The sequence below is a fragment of the Diadema antillarum genome, unplaced genomic scaffold (genome assembly GCF_040938485.1).
Source record: "Diadema antillarum isolate AM-2024a unplaced genomic scaffold, OU_Dant_1.0 seq00000937_RagTag, whole genome shotgun sequence".
Lineage (NCBI taxonomy): Eukaryota > Metazoa > Echinodermata > Echinoidea > Diadematoida > Diadematidae > Diadema > Diadema antillarum.
The window spans coordinates 736574-753901 of record NW_027271788.1 but is presented as its reverse complement, the minus strand read 5'-3'; the positions used below and the strand labels follow the sequence as shown (position 1 = coordinate 753901).

At 39.1% G+C, this 17328-nt stretch overlaps 1 pseudogene; it reads left to right on the top strand.

The window, feature by feature from the left end:
- Window positions 1-203: 203 nt before the first annotated feature.
- Window positions 204-880, top strand: LOC139741589 (uncharacterized; annotated as a pseudogene).
- The last annotated feature ends 16448 nt before the right edge of the window (window positions 881-17328 follow it).

Genomic DNA, 17328 nt, shown 5'->3' with positions numbered 1-17328 from the left:
CAGCGTGTTTCGCGTATAGCGGGCGTAGAGTTGCTTACACATACGTAGGTTGAGCGTAGAGACCGCGTAGAGTTGCTCACAGTTGCGTAAAGTTGCGTTCCGCGGGCGTATTCATAAAATAATGAGACTGCAGAGCTACTTCACCAGAGCTTTGTGCTTCTCAGTTCACTCTTGTCTGCTGTTCGAACAGGTAGCTAAACGTCATGGGGAGGTTGAATCCATTGCTAGTGTCTACAATTCTTCACCATTTGGATGCCCTAGAGACAGTATTCACAGAATGCGAACGTTTTCAACGAGAAAAGGAAAGAAAACGGGCTGTTGCAAGAATAAGAAGAAGGGTGTGGGTCAAGCCTTGGATCCAGCGTCGACCCCTCCACGGGCAGTATGAACAACTGATGAAAGAACTGCATGCCGAAGATGTTTCTTCATTTACCAATTTCATGCGGATGGAGCCACAGGTATTCAATGAACTCCTGACACGAATTGCACCGAGAATCACAAAACAGGATACCAACTTCAGACATTCTTTGGAACCTGGTTTGAAACTTGCCATAACTTTGAGGTTTCTAGCCACTGGCAATAGCTACAAGACCCTACAATATGGATTTCGAGTTGCTCATAATACTATTTGTGAGTTTATCCCCCAAGTGTGCCAGGCAATAATTAAAGAATTATCTGATGAAGTTCTCATGTGCCCAGATACCCCAGAGGGATGGAAACAAGTGGCTGAAGATTTCTACAACCATTGGAACTTTCCTCACTGCGTTGGAGCAATAGATGGCAAACATGTTGCCATTAAGAAACCTGCAAAGACCGGAAGTTTGTTCTACAACTACAAAGGTTTTTTCTCCATTGTCCTGCTGGCAATTGTAGACGCTAACTACAGGTTCATGTATGTGGACATTGGACAGACAGGTTCTGGCTCTGATGCTGGGGTGTTCAATCAGAGCCCTTTCAAGACAGCCATTGAGAGCGGGAAGCTGAACCTGCCTGCAGCAGACCCTCTGCCCCATGATGACCAGCCACTTGAATACTTCCTTGTTGGAGACGACGCTTTTGCGCTGAGGACTTGGCTGATGAAGCCTCTGCCACTTCGCAACATGACTCACCAGCAGCGAGTCTACAACTACAGGCTTTCACGAGCCAGACGGGTTGTAGAGAATGCGTTTGGTCTGCTGGCAGCAAGGTTCCGCTGCCTTCTGGTCACTTTGCCTCTAACTCCAGAGAGAGTCATCAAGATTACCCATGCATGCTGTGTCCTGCACAACTTTCTTCTGTTCAGAAACCCTACAGCTGATGTAGCTACACTTGATCAAGAGGACCAGCAGCACAACCATGAAGTAATTCCTGGTTCATGGAGACAGGATGCCCATCTGCCAGACATGGAACAACTGTATCGTGGCAACACAAGCAGAGCAGCAAAGGAGCAAAGGAACTACCTCGTGGAGTATTTCAACTCGCCAGTAGGCAGTGTACCATGGCAAGATGAGATCCTGATAATCAATAATTAGATCAGTGTGACTGAATGACATTGCAGTAGCTTCCTCTACCTTTGACATCGAAGCCACAATTTGGAGACAATATGACTTTACCGACCTTGTTTGATGTGTACGTGCTATTTCATCTGAAAGTAGTTGTTGCATTTCCGTTAAAGCACACTTCCTTCATTGTGAATAAATGCAAAAGGACTGAATTTAGTTTGTTTCGACTTTACTTTGTAGCAAACTCTGCTACTTACAGAGAATCTTGCAAGTTATATTATTATTTCCCTTTTTCTTGAAGTACATGTGAAAAAGTAACAGCATGCAAAGGGGTCCGTTTGATTGTAAACAGTTTCATGATAACTGAAGCAAGATATATAATGGAACAGAAAAGGAGGAAATGAACTACCTCGTCGAGTCTTTCAACTCGCTCGTAGGCAGTGTGCCATTACACGATGACATGTGCTGATTATAAATAATTACGTTACGATGACTGAACATTCCTCTACCTTGGGCATCGAAGCCACCATAACATTTTGGAAACAATATGTATTTTAGCAACCTTGTTTGATGCGCCATTTTATTTGAAAATTTACAGAGAAGTTGTTGCATTTCAGTCAAAGCTCACTCCACATTTATAAAGCACAATCATTGTGAATAAATGCAAACGGATCGAATTCAGTTGTTCAAAGACGATAATTTGTACAAACAAGCTGTGCTACTTACAGAGAATCTTACAAGTTATATGAATATTTCGCTTTGCTTGAAATACATACTGATAACAATAGCAGCATGCAAAGGGGTTTCGTTTGATTGTAGTCAGTTTCGTTATTACTGAAGCAATAATTTCTCTATAGAAGAGCGGCAAAGGAGTAAAGAAACAACCTCGTGGAGTATTTCAACTCGATCGCGTGTAGGCAGTGTGCAATGGCTAGATGAGATACTGATCATCAATAATTATATCATTGTGACTGAATGACATTCCTCTTTCTTGGACATCGACGCCACAATAACATTTGGGAGACAATACGTCTTCACCGACCTTGTTTGATTCGATACTTCATTGAAAAATTTACAAAGTAGTCATTGCAGTTCTGTTGAAGTGTGTAGATTTGTATCACTATGAATTAATACATGTGGATCGAATTCAGTTTGTTTAAGAGACAAAATTTATTAAGAAGCAAACAAACTGTGCAGGTTACAGAGAACCTTACAAGTTATACAAGTATTTCAGTTTTTCTTGAAGAAGATATGATAACTACACAACAACAGCATACAAAGGGGTTCCGTTTGATTGTGGTCAGTTTCATTCTTATACGGAAACAAGAATTTTCTCATGATAGTCATGTAGGAAGAAATTGTCATTGATAAATGTGTCATGATTTTATTTTTGCGGTCGTGCAGATGCTGACTCTTCGAAATCCTATATATAGTGTATCTTAAAAGTCCACGCGTTGAATATTTTTAATTTTTTGTTGGGGGAGGGGGGAGGAGAGAAATATGAAATTCATCTCAAAACTACAAACTAGAGTAGTCATTTCTGTATTCGTGCGTTGCTCAAACTATTACATATCTGACATGTCTGATGTGGTGCCACGGTTGATTTAATAAAAGGCTGACATAAAAGCCTGTCTTGCAGACTGCACAATGTTTTGCAAAAATGTGTTTGATTCTAATTCCAGACCATTTCGACTTTGAGACTTGTATATTTGGTCTTTTAAAGACAAAAAATTGGTGTTTGATTACTGTTTACTCTGAAAATGTCAACAAAAGAGATTCCCTTCAACAAATAACCATACCAATCAACTTTATGGCGTCCGAGAAGAGTAACATTAACGTCAATCAGAATTTATGTGACCTTAAACAACAATAGTTTTACACAACTTTAACTTGATAATTAGCCTTATGATCACTATAATCTTATACGAACAACAGCATAAAACAAGCATAAATCCTTGTTTATACACTCTGAAATGTAATTTGTAAAGTTACATGACAAGTACAACTGACATGACTGTATCTTGATCATCAAGTAGGCCTACTGATTACCATGGTACCAACAAACAACAGAAAACAAGAATGAAAACCCTGCTAACACTTTAAAATGTGAACTGTAAACTTACAGGAGGAGAGCAACTTCAAATACAAACTTGAACACGAAATAATGATTACCATGGAGACCACAGTCCCAAACTTACATGTAAATCCTGATGAAGTCTAAAACGCGGTGTAGTTCTAAATGCCTATACTTTAAAATCAAAGAGATCAAAAATGAAAACAAAAAATCTAAGAAATGAAAAAAATAAAAAGTCAAGATCAACCGTCTGTAACACTTGCCAGACACAGTTTAATCCTGGCAGCTTGTGAACACAACAGTTATTCGCTATCGGTCTCTTCCTGAGTGTTGTTCTCACTGGACGCGTTCATCAGGGGATCTGGACACTGGAAGGTAAACATCTGTGAGGCAGTATCATAGCTGCTGGTACTAGCACCCGGGTCAGAGTAGGACAAGGGCTTCTTGGCAGGTCCAGCGGATGATGAGCTTCGCTCTTGAGGCGGAGACCATACAGGGAGATTATGATGGGCCTGAAAGTCTTGCGATGTCGTCTGCTGGCCATGCGGCTGTTGACTCTGTGACGAACTGTATCGATGACCTCGGAACGGGTGGCCCTGTGGCGAGATGTCTTGGTGGCCCAGTGACTGACCATGGTAAATCGAAGGCTCAAAAAATTGTTGATTCCGAAAGGGTTGTGCAGGAGACAGGAAAGGTTGTGGATGGGACTGGAAAGTTTGTATTGGAGGTCGGAATTGTGGAGGAGCCTTGGAGGGCTGTGCAAGAGGCTGAAATGGCTGCTGGGCTTGTTGTGATTCTCGGTTCTTCTGGATTTGCTGTCTTCTGTATTGATGAAGCTGTTTTGTCGCATCGATATAATATTCATTCCATGTCTCCTCATCCATCTTGCTTGTTTCATGAAACACCAATTCTGCAAACATCCTTTGACTCTCGAAACCCTTTTCCGCATTCATAGCTTCAATAATGGCAGCCCTGGTGGAACTGACCTGTTTTGACAGCTAAAAAGACATACAAATAGAAATAATGAGTGAAATACAGACAAAATCTGTCCTCTTTTAATTTTTCTCTTTTGCTCACGCATTTCCCATTTCTGTGTATTTTTCTGATCATTATTTCTGTCTTCCTCCTTCTATTGGCCTTGCTGTAACATGTATGGCCTTTCTCAGCTGCTTCATCCTTCTCTCACTTTCTCGTTTCCTCTTTTTTTTTTCATTATCAATTGCATTATTTATACATATATACTTTCTTTTTTTCTTCCTTTCATCTTACTGTTTCGGTTTATTCCCCTTTTAATCTTCTCTTTTTTCTTTCTTTCTATAAATTCTCTGTAATTGCCGCTGTGACGCGTTTACTGCATTCGTTCCATAAACATGATAAAATCTAGAAACACTTTACCTGAGCAAAATCTGATGCAGGGGAGATATCTCTCTTCTTGCATGGCCCTCCTTTGCTTCGTGAAGCCTTGCTGGAAGATGCCCGGCTGGGAGGCCTACTGTCTATCGAGCTGTTGACACTGAGGTCTATGGTTTCGTCTTCATCGTTCTCTTCTTCATCAGCCCCCTCATCGTCGTCCTCGGATTCTCTTTTCCCTTCTGATGATGCACATAGGCCTACTGTTCCTTTCTACACCAAGTTAAAAAAGCAAAACGTGACATTTTCATTAATATTGACTTGTTCACTGTTGATTTTTGTGTCCCTTGAAGTTAATATATTCATTTCTGATGAATAATTATGGACATGCATTAAAGAGAAGTGCGACTCCTTGAACAGATGTCTCACAGGACCTTGGAATATAAATAAGCCTTGTCAGGAAATACAATTGAATATAGTGCGCAATAGGGACAAAGGCATTCATTCCAATTCCATTCAAGAAACATTTATTTCTACATTAAATGAAACAGGGAGTAGAACCAGCGATACCCTGATAAAAGTGGGAGGTTGTCGTGTAAGGAACCTATACTTACCAATCCAGCAACACTTGGGGTTCCAGTGTTCTTCACGTTTCGGTACTGATGGATCCAACCAAATCGTTTCAGGAAGCGACTGTTTTCTGCTGTCATGTTGATAGATCCACTCCCTGATGCTCCTCTAGAGATCTTCATAAGCCTACCAACTTTATCTCGTTGAGTTTTCACCCATGTCTGCAAGCGCTGTCCTGGCTGGTCACCTGTACCTTCCACCCCAATCTCCAAGGCCTTTTCCTGATACAGCTGCTTCTTTGCCTCCTTATTACTATAGTCTTCACAAGCCTTATCATAGAGCATCGGGTGTTGTTGCACCCACTCCATAATAGCCACCCTCTCTTGGTCACTTGAAACTGAAAAGGGTGGAAGCTTGGTTTGTCTCCTCTTCTTCAGTGGTTTTGAAACTTCCCGGGCATCTTCATTGCCAGATTCATCACTAGGTTCAGATAGTGCTGGCGAATTGTCTGCATCTTGATGAGTAGGAGAAGAACTCTTGCCCGTATTACACCCTTTGCTCTTCCTTTTCGGCATTGTGCAGTTATTAGGCCTACACAAGAAGGATAGTCTCGAAGAGCACAGGTAGAATCATTCACCAGCGATGTGCAGAGTCCAGTGGGATGAATGAAACCAAGCAGTTTTCCAACACGGATCATGCGTGGGAATGCCAAATTTGGATGTACAGTAATAAAGGCTACGCAACTGTAAGCAACTCTACGCAAATGTACGAAAGGTCTACGCAAGTGTACACAAATGTCTACGTAACAGTACGCAACACTACGCCATGTCATACGCGAGCCCCAAAAGTCCTTTCGTGTGAAAACGGTTTGGTGGCGTACTGTTGCGTTTAAATGGCGCAGAGTTGCGTAGTGTTGCGTACATTTGCGTACAGTTTGCGTACCAGTGCGGTACGCGGACGGTACGCGAAAAAATTAAACATGTTTAATTTTCTGCGTACATCTCGCGTACAAATTTTGCGTCCCTCGGCGTACTGTTACGCAGAGTTGCGTGCTCACAGCGCATAGTTGCGTAGTGTTGCGTAGTCACTACGCAACCCTACGCAACACTACGTAACTCTACGCAAAGCTTGGTGTGAAACCCCCTTTACGTATTCACACACAAAAAAGAAAAAAAATGTGAGAAATATTTTGTTTTTCTGTTCATTATCTTGACAACCTTTCTGCTTTTAGATCTCGCATGCTGATGTGGAAGTATCATTTTCTTTTCGTGCAATTTGCTGAGGTGGAGTTGAGACTACAGTAATATGAAGGAAAAAATAAATGTTTAAATAAATGTGAATTTCGATTGAAATGAGGATCTAAGAGTCTATGAACTGGCACTCCTCTACTGTCACATCCGTCAGTGGGCTGACTGTCTTTGTCGAAAGAAATGCAACCGTGAATATTCGACCACGATTCCAGTTTATGTTCTCTGTCTATAGGAAAAGTCAACAAAGAAAGGACAGAAATAATATGACTATATATTAGATCATTAGACAGATACATTTGAAAATAGGAAAATATCTTTATCTTTTCTAGTGTTTAAATATACAGTTAAAACCTCAGGAGATTATAGGTTTTTATGTTTATTTGTAATAATAACCGAACGAAAGTCGCATTGAAATATACAACTCATTTCTTCATGGTTATTTTAGCGAGAAATATAGTGTTGTTATTCTACATCATGATAGAAACCGGTTACGTAGTTTAAGGTTGACACGAATTTCTCTTATTCACCAGTCGAGCCACTATGAGCCAGTATCAAATAAAGATGTTAAATTTTAAAAACATGTCGCATCTAGATTTCTTTTGCGATTACTTCGATGCATCTAATGATTGGCAATGAAGGACATTTAAACAAGATTAAATACTAAAATTAGTCGAAGAAAACGGAGATGCCAACGATGAATAAGAATGAAAAGAGAAGCAGAAGAAGAATTGGAATAAGAAGATGGAGACAAAGAGGTTAAAGGTTAACATAATTTGCAAAAAAAAAAAAAAACTTGAAGAGGAAGTAAAAAAAAGGGGGAGTGCCGGTATAAACAAAAATAAATTAATGCGAGGAAAAGATGATGCACATTGTCGTAGAAAAGGAAGAAGAAGAGAGATATACCTCTTCAGAAGATTATGATTTTTCTTCTTTTCATCACCACGATGGCATAGGTCATCATCGACATGAAGAATGCCGTGACGAGCAGGACGTACGTAGTCGACGACCTTTGGAGAACACCAGGACCAGAACCTGGATGGCCAGACCAAAATCATGACCGTAGTATTATGACAGAACATAATGAAGGGACTTTCGAAAGCAAACGACCATAGATCATAATTCCACACACGTCTATTCATCATGTGATTTATCTCGGTCATGTATTGTTATAATGAAACATAAAGTTATTATAATTATATTCATTAGCCGGGTTCACACGTACACCAATTAGCGGGATACAAATCTCGAGATTTGCATCGCGATCGTCATCCCGAGTTTTTTGCACGTGTGGACAGAAAAAACCCGAAAATTAGCGGGATAAGCATCGCGATGCTAATCCCAAGAAATCTTGCGCTGGTTCGTCAATTAGCGGGATAATTGGCCGCGCGCTGGTACGTGTGAACGGTCGGGATTAGAATCTCGAGTTTTTATATCCCATCATGCAATGCGCACATCACAACAGCGAGGCCTCTGCGAAGAGATCCTTCACCTCTTTGGAGAACAATAACAACAGCGCGCGAACCACACAACAGTACGCGTAAAAGACAATAGACAAAGGTAAGTGCGCGCAAGCAGTGATAGAGAAGGGCGCTGTGTGACCCAGTTTGCAGGCTTTGTTGTTGTCTCTATCGGCAATTAGCGGGATAATTCGGTACGTGTGGACGCTCGCCAAATTAGCGGGATACCGATCGCGATCGCCATCCCGCTAATTTGGTACGTGTGGACGCTCGCCAAAAAACTCGGGATGAGCATCGCGATCGTCATCCCGCTAATTTGTACGTGTGAACCCGGCTAATATGATAAGGGTGAGAAAATGAAGGTGAAATCTTCGAAGAAAAAATTAATACATTTGTTTCGGTTACATTGTTTGGGTAGGCCCTACTAGCTTACAGCTTATACAAATAAAGAAAATGTATTTTTACAATGATAATTAAAATCTAGCATGCAGGGATGATGGTGATTATTAAAGCTCCCCTCTAGCCTGGGATCATGGGAATCCTTGTAACAAATAATGTGTACAACTTCATCACGTATATCCGTGTACAGCTTCATCACGCACCATCATGCACATATTCACTAACCGATGGTATTTGTGATTTTTTTTTTTTTATGTACCCCAGTGGACAGCACACCGACTAGGGCCACCCATTTATTCCAACGCAACTCTTTCATAGTTATACAAGAGTGAAGCTTTCATCCATACTATAGAGTATTCCACATAACCCTTTTTTTTTCCGCTTGCCGTTTTACCATGTTTACAGTCCAGAGTGGAATGAAAATGAGTTCAGTATTTATATGATAAGTAGATTAACCTCTCTTTGAGCCGAAAGTCGAACAATGCCCAAGACTAGTAGAGGTCCAACCAATCCCGTTCGTCCCCGAACACGTGACATTGATGCACCTGTTTTGTGGGCGTGGTCTGAAGAGAGCCGAGGCGCTGCTGGACGAGGAGAGTGTGGCGTTGTCGACTCCGATGGTGTATGTGTGAAGGTGTAGGGAGGACTGGTCCTCGGGACTAATATGACACGTGATAACGAGAATGACCTGGCTTCCTTCCCCATTGATCTCCTGGATCTCGATAGAGAGGATGTTTCTCGCTGGGGGCGCCTGGCCTTAGCATACAAAAATTAAATAACGTGTTTTGTTGTTTGTTTGTTTGTTTGTTTATTCATTTTTTTTTTATTCATGATTAATTGCGGTACGTGACATATTTAGAAATACAAATATTGGGAACTGGTGCAAGGCATGTAAAGAGAAAGCCCGCCCTATCATAACTTCAAACAATTGTGAATTCAAGCAACCTTCCAGTACTAAAGGAAAAAAAAAAACTAGAGATTGTAATTTGTCATCACTGACAAATTAAGGTGATCCGATTTTTTTTTTTATCAATGATTCGAGTCCTGATCGCAATACGCATGACCATACAGGTTTCATCTGTATTCAGAGAGATTGGCCGTGTGATGTTTGGATTCTCATTTAGAAAAGGGAGTCATATCTGCCATCCTTGGTACTAAATTCTGTATACACTAGATAACGAAGATACAGCAACAAATACATATGACCTTTGACCCACCTTTACACTCCCAAGATGGCATCTGAGCAAAAAGTGGTTATTTTGTGAAATGATTCTTGCGACATCGTCTATACGTGTGCAAAATATGGGAAAGATAGGACAGGTATTCACCAAGAAACAGGATGAAACAGTTATGACCTTTGACCCTAATTTACATACCCAAGATGTTGTCCGATCAAGTCGTTGTAATTCTATGAAATAATGGACGTGACATGAACTAAACATCTGCTAAGTATGAGGGTGATATGGGCTGTTTTTCTTGAGTTATTGCAAAGAAAGTTGCAGAAGGAAAGAAATATCTCAATACATCGAAGAAAAGTTTTAATTTCAACCTAGTTTTTTAACATGATCCCGACATTGTATGAAGAAACGAAGGCACACATTCGATAGCGCACAGTCTCAGCTACAACATATTAAAACCTGGGAGAAATTGACTAAAGGGTGAGCTAGTGCTCGATAAAGACAATCATGTCAATTTTCACATATAAAAGAATTCCCTCCCATAGAGATAAAACGTCATAACGAAGATACAGAAAGAAGTACATATGACCTTTGACCCCACTTTGCACAGACATGATGGCATCTGAGTAAAAAGTAGTTATTTTGTGAAATGATTCTTGTAATATGGTCTTTGCGTGTGCAAAATATGGGAGAGATAGGACATGTGTTCACTAAGATACAGGATGAAACATTTATGACCTTTGACCCTGATTTACATACCCAAGATGGTGTTTGATCAAGTAGTTGTTATTTTATGAAATAATGTACGTGACATGAACTAAACATGTGCAAAATATGGGGATGATAGGGGCTGCTTTTCTTGAGTTATTGCAAAGAAAGTTGCAGAAAGAAAGAAATATCTCAATACATCGAAGATAAGTTTGATTTCAACCAAGTTTTTGGACGTGATCTCGGCCTCGTATGAAAAAATGGAGAGAATATTGGCAATAGCCCAAAGTCTCAGCTACAACATATTAAAATCTGGGAGAAATTTACCGAAGCTTAAGTGAGCTAGTACTCGATAAAGACCGTCATGTCAATTTTCATTTCCAGAAAAATTCCCTCCCATAGAGATAACGCGTAAACTGGTTAAATTTGACAAGGTTACATTATATCCATTTTCACGAGGTGAAGACATAATCCGATTAAAACTTTGATTGAACAAATCTTAAAGAGTATTAAATTGGCTACAACATACTAAAATCTGGAAGAAATTCACCCAAGGGTAAGTGAGCTAGTCGTCGATAAAGACAATCATGTCAATTTTCACATCTAGAAAAATTCCCCCATAGAGATAACACGTCATAACGAAGATACAGGAGGAAGTACATATGACCTTTGACCCCACTTTGCACAGACAAGATGGCCTCTGAGCCAAAAATGATTGTTTTGTGAAATGATCCTTGTAACATGGTCTTTACGTGTGCAAAATATGGGAAAGATAGGACATGTATTCACCAAGATACAGGATGAAACATTTATGACCTTTGACCCTAATTTACATACCCAAGATGGCGTCTGATCAAGTAGTTGTTATTTTGGGAAATAATGTACGTGACATGAACTAAACATGTACAAAATATGGTGGTGATAGGGGCTGTTTTTCCTGAGTTATTGCAAAGAAAGTTGCAGAAAGAAAGAAATATTTCAATACATCGAAGATAAGCTTTAATTTCAACCAAGTTTTTGGACGTGATGCCGACTCCTTATGAAAAAACGAAGGGCACACTTACGATAGCCCAAAGTCTCAGCTACAACATACTAAAATATCGGAGAAATTCACCGAAGCATAAGTGAGCTAGTGCTCGATAAAAATAGTCATGTCAGTTTTCATTTCCAGAAAAACTGCACTCCCATAGAGATAACACGTAAACTGGTCAAATTTGACAAGATTACTTTCAATCCCTTTTTACGAGATGATGCTGTCATCTAATCAAAATGTTGTTATTATATGACTGAAAGACCATTTAATAAGCTACAACATATTGAAATTTGGACGAAAATCAATTGAAGAATAAGTGAGATACGCTTGAGTGAACTTGAAATTTGATGACGTCATTTTGAAAATTTACTTTTTTTACTTTATTAAGAAATTTGATATCTTTTAATCATTTTTTCAGCATCGCCAACCCATGAAATGACATGTACAACTCATCAGCTTTTAGAATATGTAAAGAAAATGGGGGGTCACCGTCCATCCTGACGAGTAAAATCGGATTTAAAATTGGCAATTTTTTGGCATAGTTGCACTGTATATCGCCATTGACGCGCGCGCGGAATTTCAACTTTGACGGGCCCGTATGACGTCATATTGAGTCGGATCGACTTGAAACTTGGTAGAAATATTCCTTGACATTTCAGACATTCGATCCGTGCGATAAAATGGGAAATTTCTATTGCATATGAGCTGTGCGTGCGTATGTGCACGCGAGCGTACGCGTCCGTCGATTTTTTTTGAAATGCTGTAAATGACCTGAAACGTGTGCAAAACAATTTTGAGGTTGATTAGAGCATGTTAAAATTTCAACGCGCGCGTACGCGCTCGTTTACTATGAACGTGACTAAATTTTATGAATTATATAAATAGACCTTGACTTGAACTATATGATATCTTAATTTCATTCGAAAATTCCGTTCCATTAATGAGATATTGATGCAAACGTGATTTTAGATAATGACGTCATAATGACGTCACGGTTAACTGATCACATTGATACACTAGATCTGTCGTCCTTAGGACATGATACATATATGGTGTAAGTTTGAAAGTGATAGGTAGGGGACTTTTTGAGTTAACCTCTGCACAAGATTTGAGGAGAAAGAAATAAAGAAGAAGAAGAAGAAAGAATCCGTACAGATACAATAGGTGATCCGAGAGGATACTCGGATCACCTAATAACTCTCTTGCATTATCGCTATTAGGTCAATTGTCATTCAAACTATTTGATCGAAAGGTTTAGGGTAAAAACAAAATAATGATGTAAAAAAAAATAAATATATCCATAGTGCCACGACTTTTTAAATTGTATTTTGTATTGTTTACAACATGACTAATGTGTATACTTAATTCACTTGGAAGAATCAACGATAAAGGTGTTGCCCTTATCATTATCAATAGAATAATTAGAACTGTTGTATGTAGATGATTGAGATGGATCAATCTTAAAAAAAAAAAAAAACACCTTTCTGTCTAGTAAATATAACAATACGTCAGAGAGAAAGTGGTTACTAGTATCATGTAGATTTGGTGAGAGAATGTGTGTATGAACTCAAATGGACCTTTCTTTGCAGTGGTCTCAAGAAATTTTGCATAACATAATAATATTATGGAAAGTTTTATCGTCTTACCGTCGCTTCTTGGACAGTAAGTCTTTGAAGCGTTCGTCATTCCGATGTCGTTGACACCGGTGCAGGAGATTTCAAAGCATTCACTCGGAATTGACTCAAGGATCAAGGAAGGGGAGCTTGAAGATGATTCGATGACGTCATTCACTGCAATCTCGTAATTTTCTATTGGTGGAAATGGCTGGTCACGTGGGTGGACGTGACACGTGATCCTGAGGCCATCAGTTTCTTGTCCGTCCTCGTCAACAATCTTGATCAAGATGATATTGTCTGCTGGAGCATCTGCCACGTGACAAGGATAAAATGTAGACAGATTATAACTCATTCTCATATTCACAATTTATCCAGAAACATCGACAAAATATATGACATGTTAAAACAAAAAAGCAGGACTTACTTTAACATAATTCTCTTTCGGGGTATATCATGAAGTCGTCACAATAGTCATCATGACGTAACAGGCAACTGTTCATCTTCAAACGAATGAGAGTAAAACATGCTTATCAGGCATAAGAGTGACACATATTCCAAAGTTCTCTTATCAGATAACGAGCAGTCAGTATTATTTTGGTGTACTGAGGGTGCCATGTGTGTCTTCATACTAATTCCCAGCAATCTTATTTCTCACACAATTTTTGTTTGCGTTTATCATAAGAAATATATGTGGATATTTCTCTTCTATTTCTTTAATAGTAGAAGGATCAAGGTTACTCTCACTAAGAGCATTTCTTATCTTCTCATGAATTTTAGGTGGTGACGTCATCATCTCGTGTCTGCATCTGAACCAGAATAGCTTTCAACATTACTCGGATACGACCGTACACAGGAGCATAACATCCTTTTGACTTGCATGCAGGTCCCGATAGATCAGATAATGAACTAAAGCTGTACTTACGTTGAACATCCAAGGTTCGGGACCGTTCACTGCCGATGAGACGACACTGAAGTACGCCCCCATTGTCAGATGTGGTCGGAGTGAACGTCAGCTCGCTACTAACGTTGTAATATGTAAAACGATTGATACGGTAGTCAAGACCAGAAGTAACAGACTCGTTGACTGCATTATCGCTTCCTTGACACGAGAAACAAAGAAAAATAAAAACCAACGAACTGGAATGAGTCTGAATATTAAACATCAGAAGATTTATCTTTGACATATTATTGTACATTAATCATTGGAAGTTTTGGCCTTGCTCATTTCACAGAGCTTTCGATTATATTCAATTCAATAGTTTCTCGATTTCCATTAAAATAATAAAAAAAGATTCAAAGCGGCACACATTTACAGATTAACTTTCATTCATCTGACAAGGATTGTACCTTGAACAAAAGTATATGCACCAACGATATCATAAAGAAGAACATGATAAACAATGCAAACTTTGTCATGCACGGTAACAAAAAGAGAAGAAGAATTAAGAAAGTCTTCCATTATAAGAACGAGTGATAAAGATGACTTCATACATGACGTAAAATTGATCTGAACCAAATATTTCTCAATCCTGTCTTAGGACGGTTGTCAATGGAAATAGCTTCAGGCCTGAATAGCAGGACGGAAGTAGACCTACTAGTAATGAATGGCACGTGTGCGTGTGACAGCAATGGATTCAAGAAGTTATATGATAAACATCCATGTTCCCTGGATGATTTAGTTTGTGGTTTTACAAATTCTTGTAGTGCTAAACTATACTTCCAGAAACAATGACAGATGTTTCAAACGAAACAACTTGATCTTCTATACGGTAGACGTCATGGCTGAAGCTTTCTTCAACTTAACCTCAATAGGCGTAGACAATACATAATGGTTCACTTCATCACGCAATAAAAATGTATCAATGCGCCATGCCAGAACCAAGCGCACTCATAAACAATGGGTTATTATATTGTAGAACAAAAGATGTTATAGTTACCTCCTTATAGGTGTGTCTTCGACAAATTATAATAATTTGAAAATAAAAAAAAGAGATATTGCTGTCAAGTGTGTCTTCAAGTCTCTAAAGACAAACATTATTTTCTTATGACTGCAGAACTGTCGAGATTTGCTCTAAAATGTATTCAAAGTAAGAAATAGGGGGAAATAGTATCTCAAATCGACTTGTAACAAAAGTGTTGGTTGAAACAACAACAAAAAATCTGGTGCTAGTGTACTAGTATTATAATCTACCTACACATTTGTCACCTTTATATGCTCAATGAATATAAGGCCTAAAAAAGAAGAAGGTAGGTTTCTCATCCCAGCGCCCATCAGATTTTGCCATTCTGGTGTGTTGTTATTGTTATTGTTGTTGTTGTTTAGTGTTCTCCATTTTTTTTCACAACACAAATGAAAACATTAGAGTTGTCACGGCATTTTTTTCTTCGATATTTACTTTTCTTAGTCTCAAATAAAAAAGGGAAAAAATCGGAAATTCCCATATGTTTCGCAACGTATGATCACTTTGCATTGTCATAACAGTAGCTGTTTAGAAAGCATCAACAATTACGTTGTGAATGGACAAGTTGTTCCACAAACTCGTATTTAGAGCCAGGCTGGCTTGGTTTTAAAATGTTATGTACTGGGGATGGTATTCTGAAAACCTTCCTGGGAAGATTTGTTCTACCTATGTCAAGATTTTTTTTTCTTAAGTGATATTCTGAAAGCCTTTCTTTCTTTACTTTCTTTAACTAAGCAGGAAGAAACATAGAATATTCAAATAAGGATGAATTCTAAAGATATGCACTTTTCTGACTTTAAGAAGAAATTGGTTCATTGTATTCTAGAACGCACTTCAAAAATAATTTAAGGAAGACTAATAAGGAGAGCCTTAAACCTGTACTAAGTAGGAGCCTACGTTATCATGATAATCAATGTTATTTCTAAGATATAGCAAGATATACAAAGAATCATGTCAGCGGCTATAGCAAACAGAAGGATGCAACATTACAGAGGAAAGATTACCAATGTTTCCCCCATAAAGAATTGCCGCTTTCATAATAAAGACTTTCAAAGGCTGTGTGAGTATGAAAAGATTATGCATTTCGTAGTGGGCGCCATTTCATACAAACACGTAATATGCGAGGCAGAGAATTCTCTCTGGTATGAATTATAACATTGTGAGTAATTACTTCTGTTACTCTAAGTAATGGAGACTGCAAGTTGGGTGTTTGCTTTCCTATACAAATTGATGTGAGTGCATAAAATTCTCTGAAAGAATCCATGAACGTTCAGTCAGTACTCGCTGTACTGTAAGCCTACATACGGAAAGCGAACAGGCGTAATGACGTATGTATGTACTAGGCATGTTGGAAGCGTTTGCCGCCGCGCTGCCCTCGGCCGCCGGCCCGCTGGTCGATCGTGTAGCTAGCTGGATGTATCCAGCCGGTCAGCCGGCCACATACCGTCAACGTAGCCTAACACACGTGTGCTGTATACACTGACTAGAACTAACCCTTGTTGTTTGTTTGTTTACTTTTGTACAAAACAAACAAACAAACAAAAAGTCAGCCATTTTCTTTGAATGCTTCTTTCCTTCTAAGAAGTTCATGTTTTAGGACTGTGTAGTATCATGGGTATTCCAGTTAAATTAAAACACGAATTGTTAACCTGATGTCAGAATTTCATAATAATGTCACTGCACTGGTTACTTTTTTTCAAAAGCGACGACTAGTAAATGTTGATTTTGATATCAGAAACTGCAGTGGGCTGGGATAAGGATGTCTCAATTTACAGTAAGAATTTCTTGGGATCACGTGTCAGACCCGGGTGTTAGATTTGAATGGTCTTATCTTTTTTAAGCACTTCATAACTTTGTGCCTTAGGATTCTGGAAAATATTTAGAAAGAAATTTAGGAAGATTTTCAGAATACCACCCCAGGACTCGTGCCCGACATTGGGCCGGGCGATCATTCATGTGGTACAAGTTGTAGTTTCGTGTCGCCTCATATTTATTATGATAATATTATTCACACATCTACAAACTCGCCCTAAATGTTTTGTAATCTAAACCACATCTAAAATTGTAAAAACCTTGGAGAAGTTCAATTTTTCGGTTACACTTTTACCCATTCTAAAATAACTCGATGGTTTGAATTGAAGCTCTGCGCTAGCTGCACTCCAACAGCTGACCGCAGTGCGGTAGTGTACACGTACACGGCATGCAGCGAAGTACAGTCATTTCTAAATGAGTCTAAAAGTGACAAAATTAA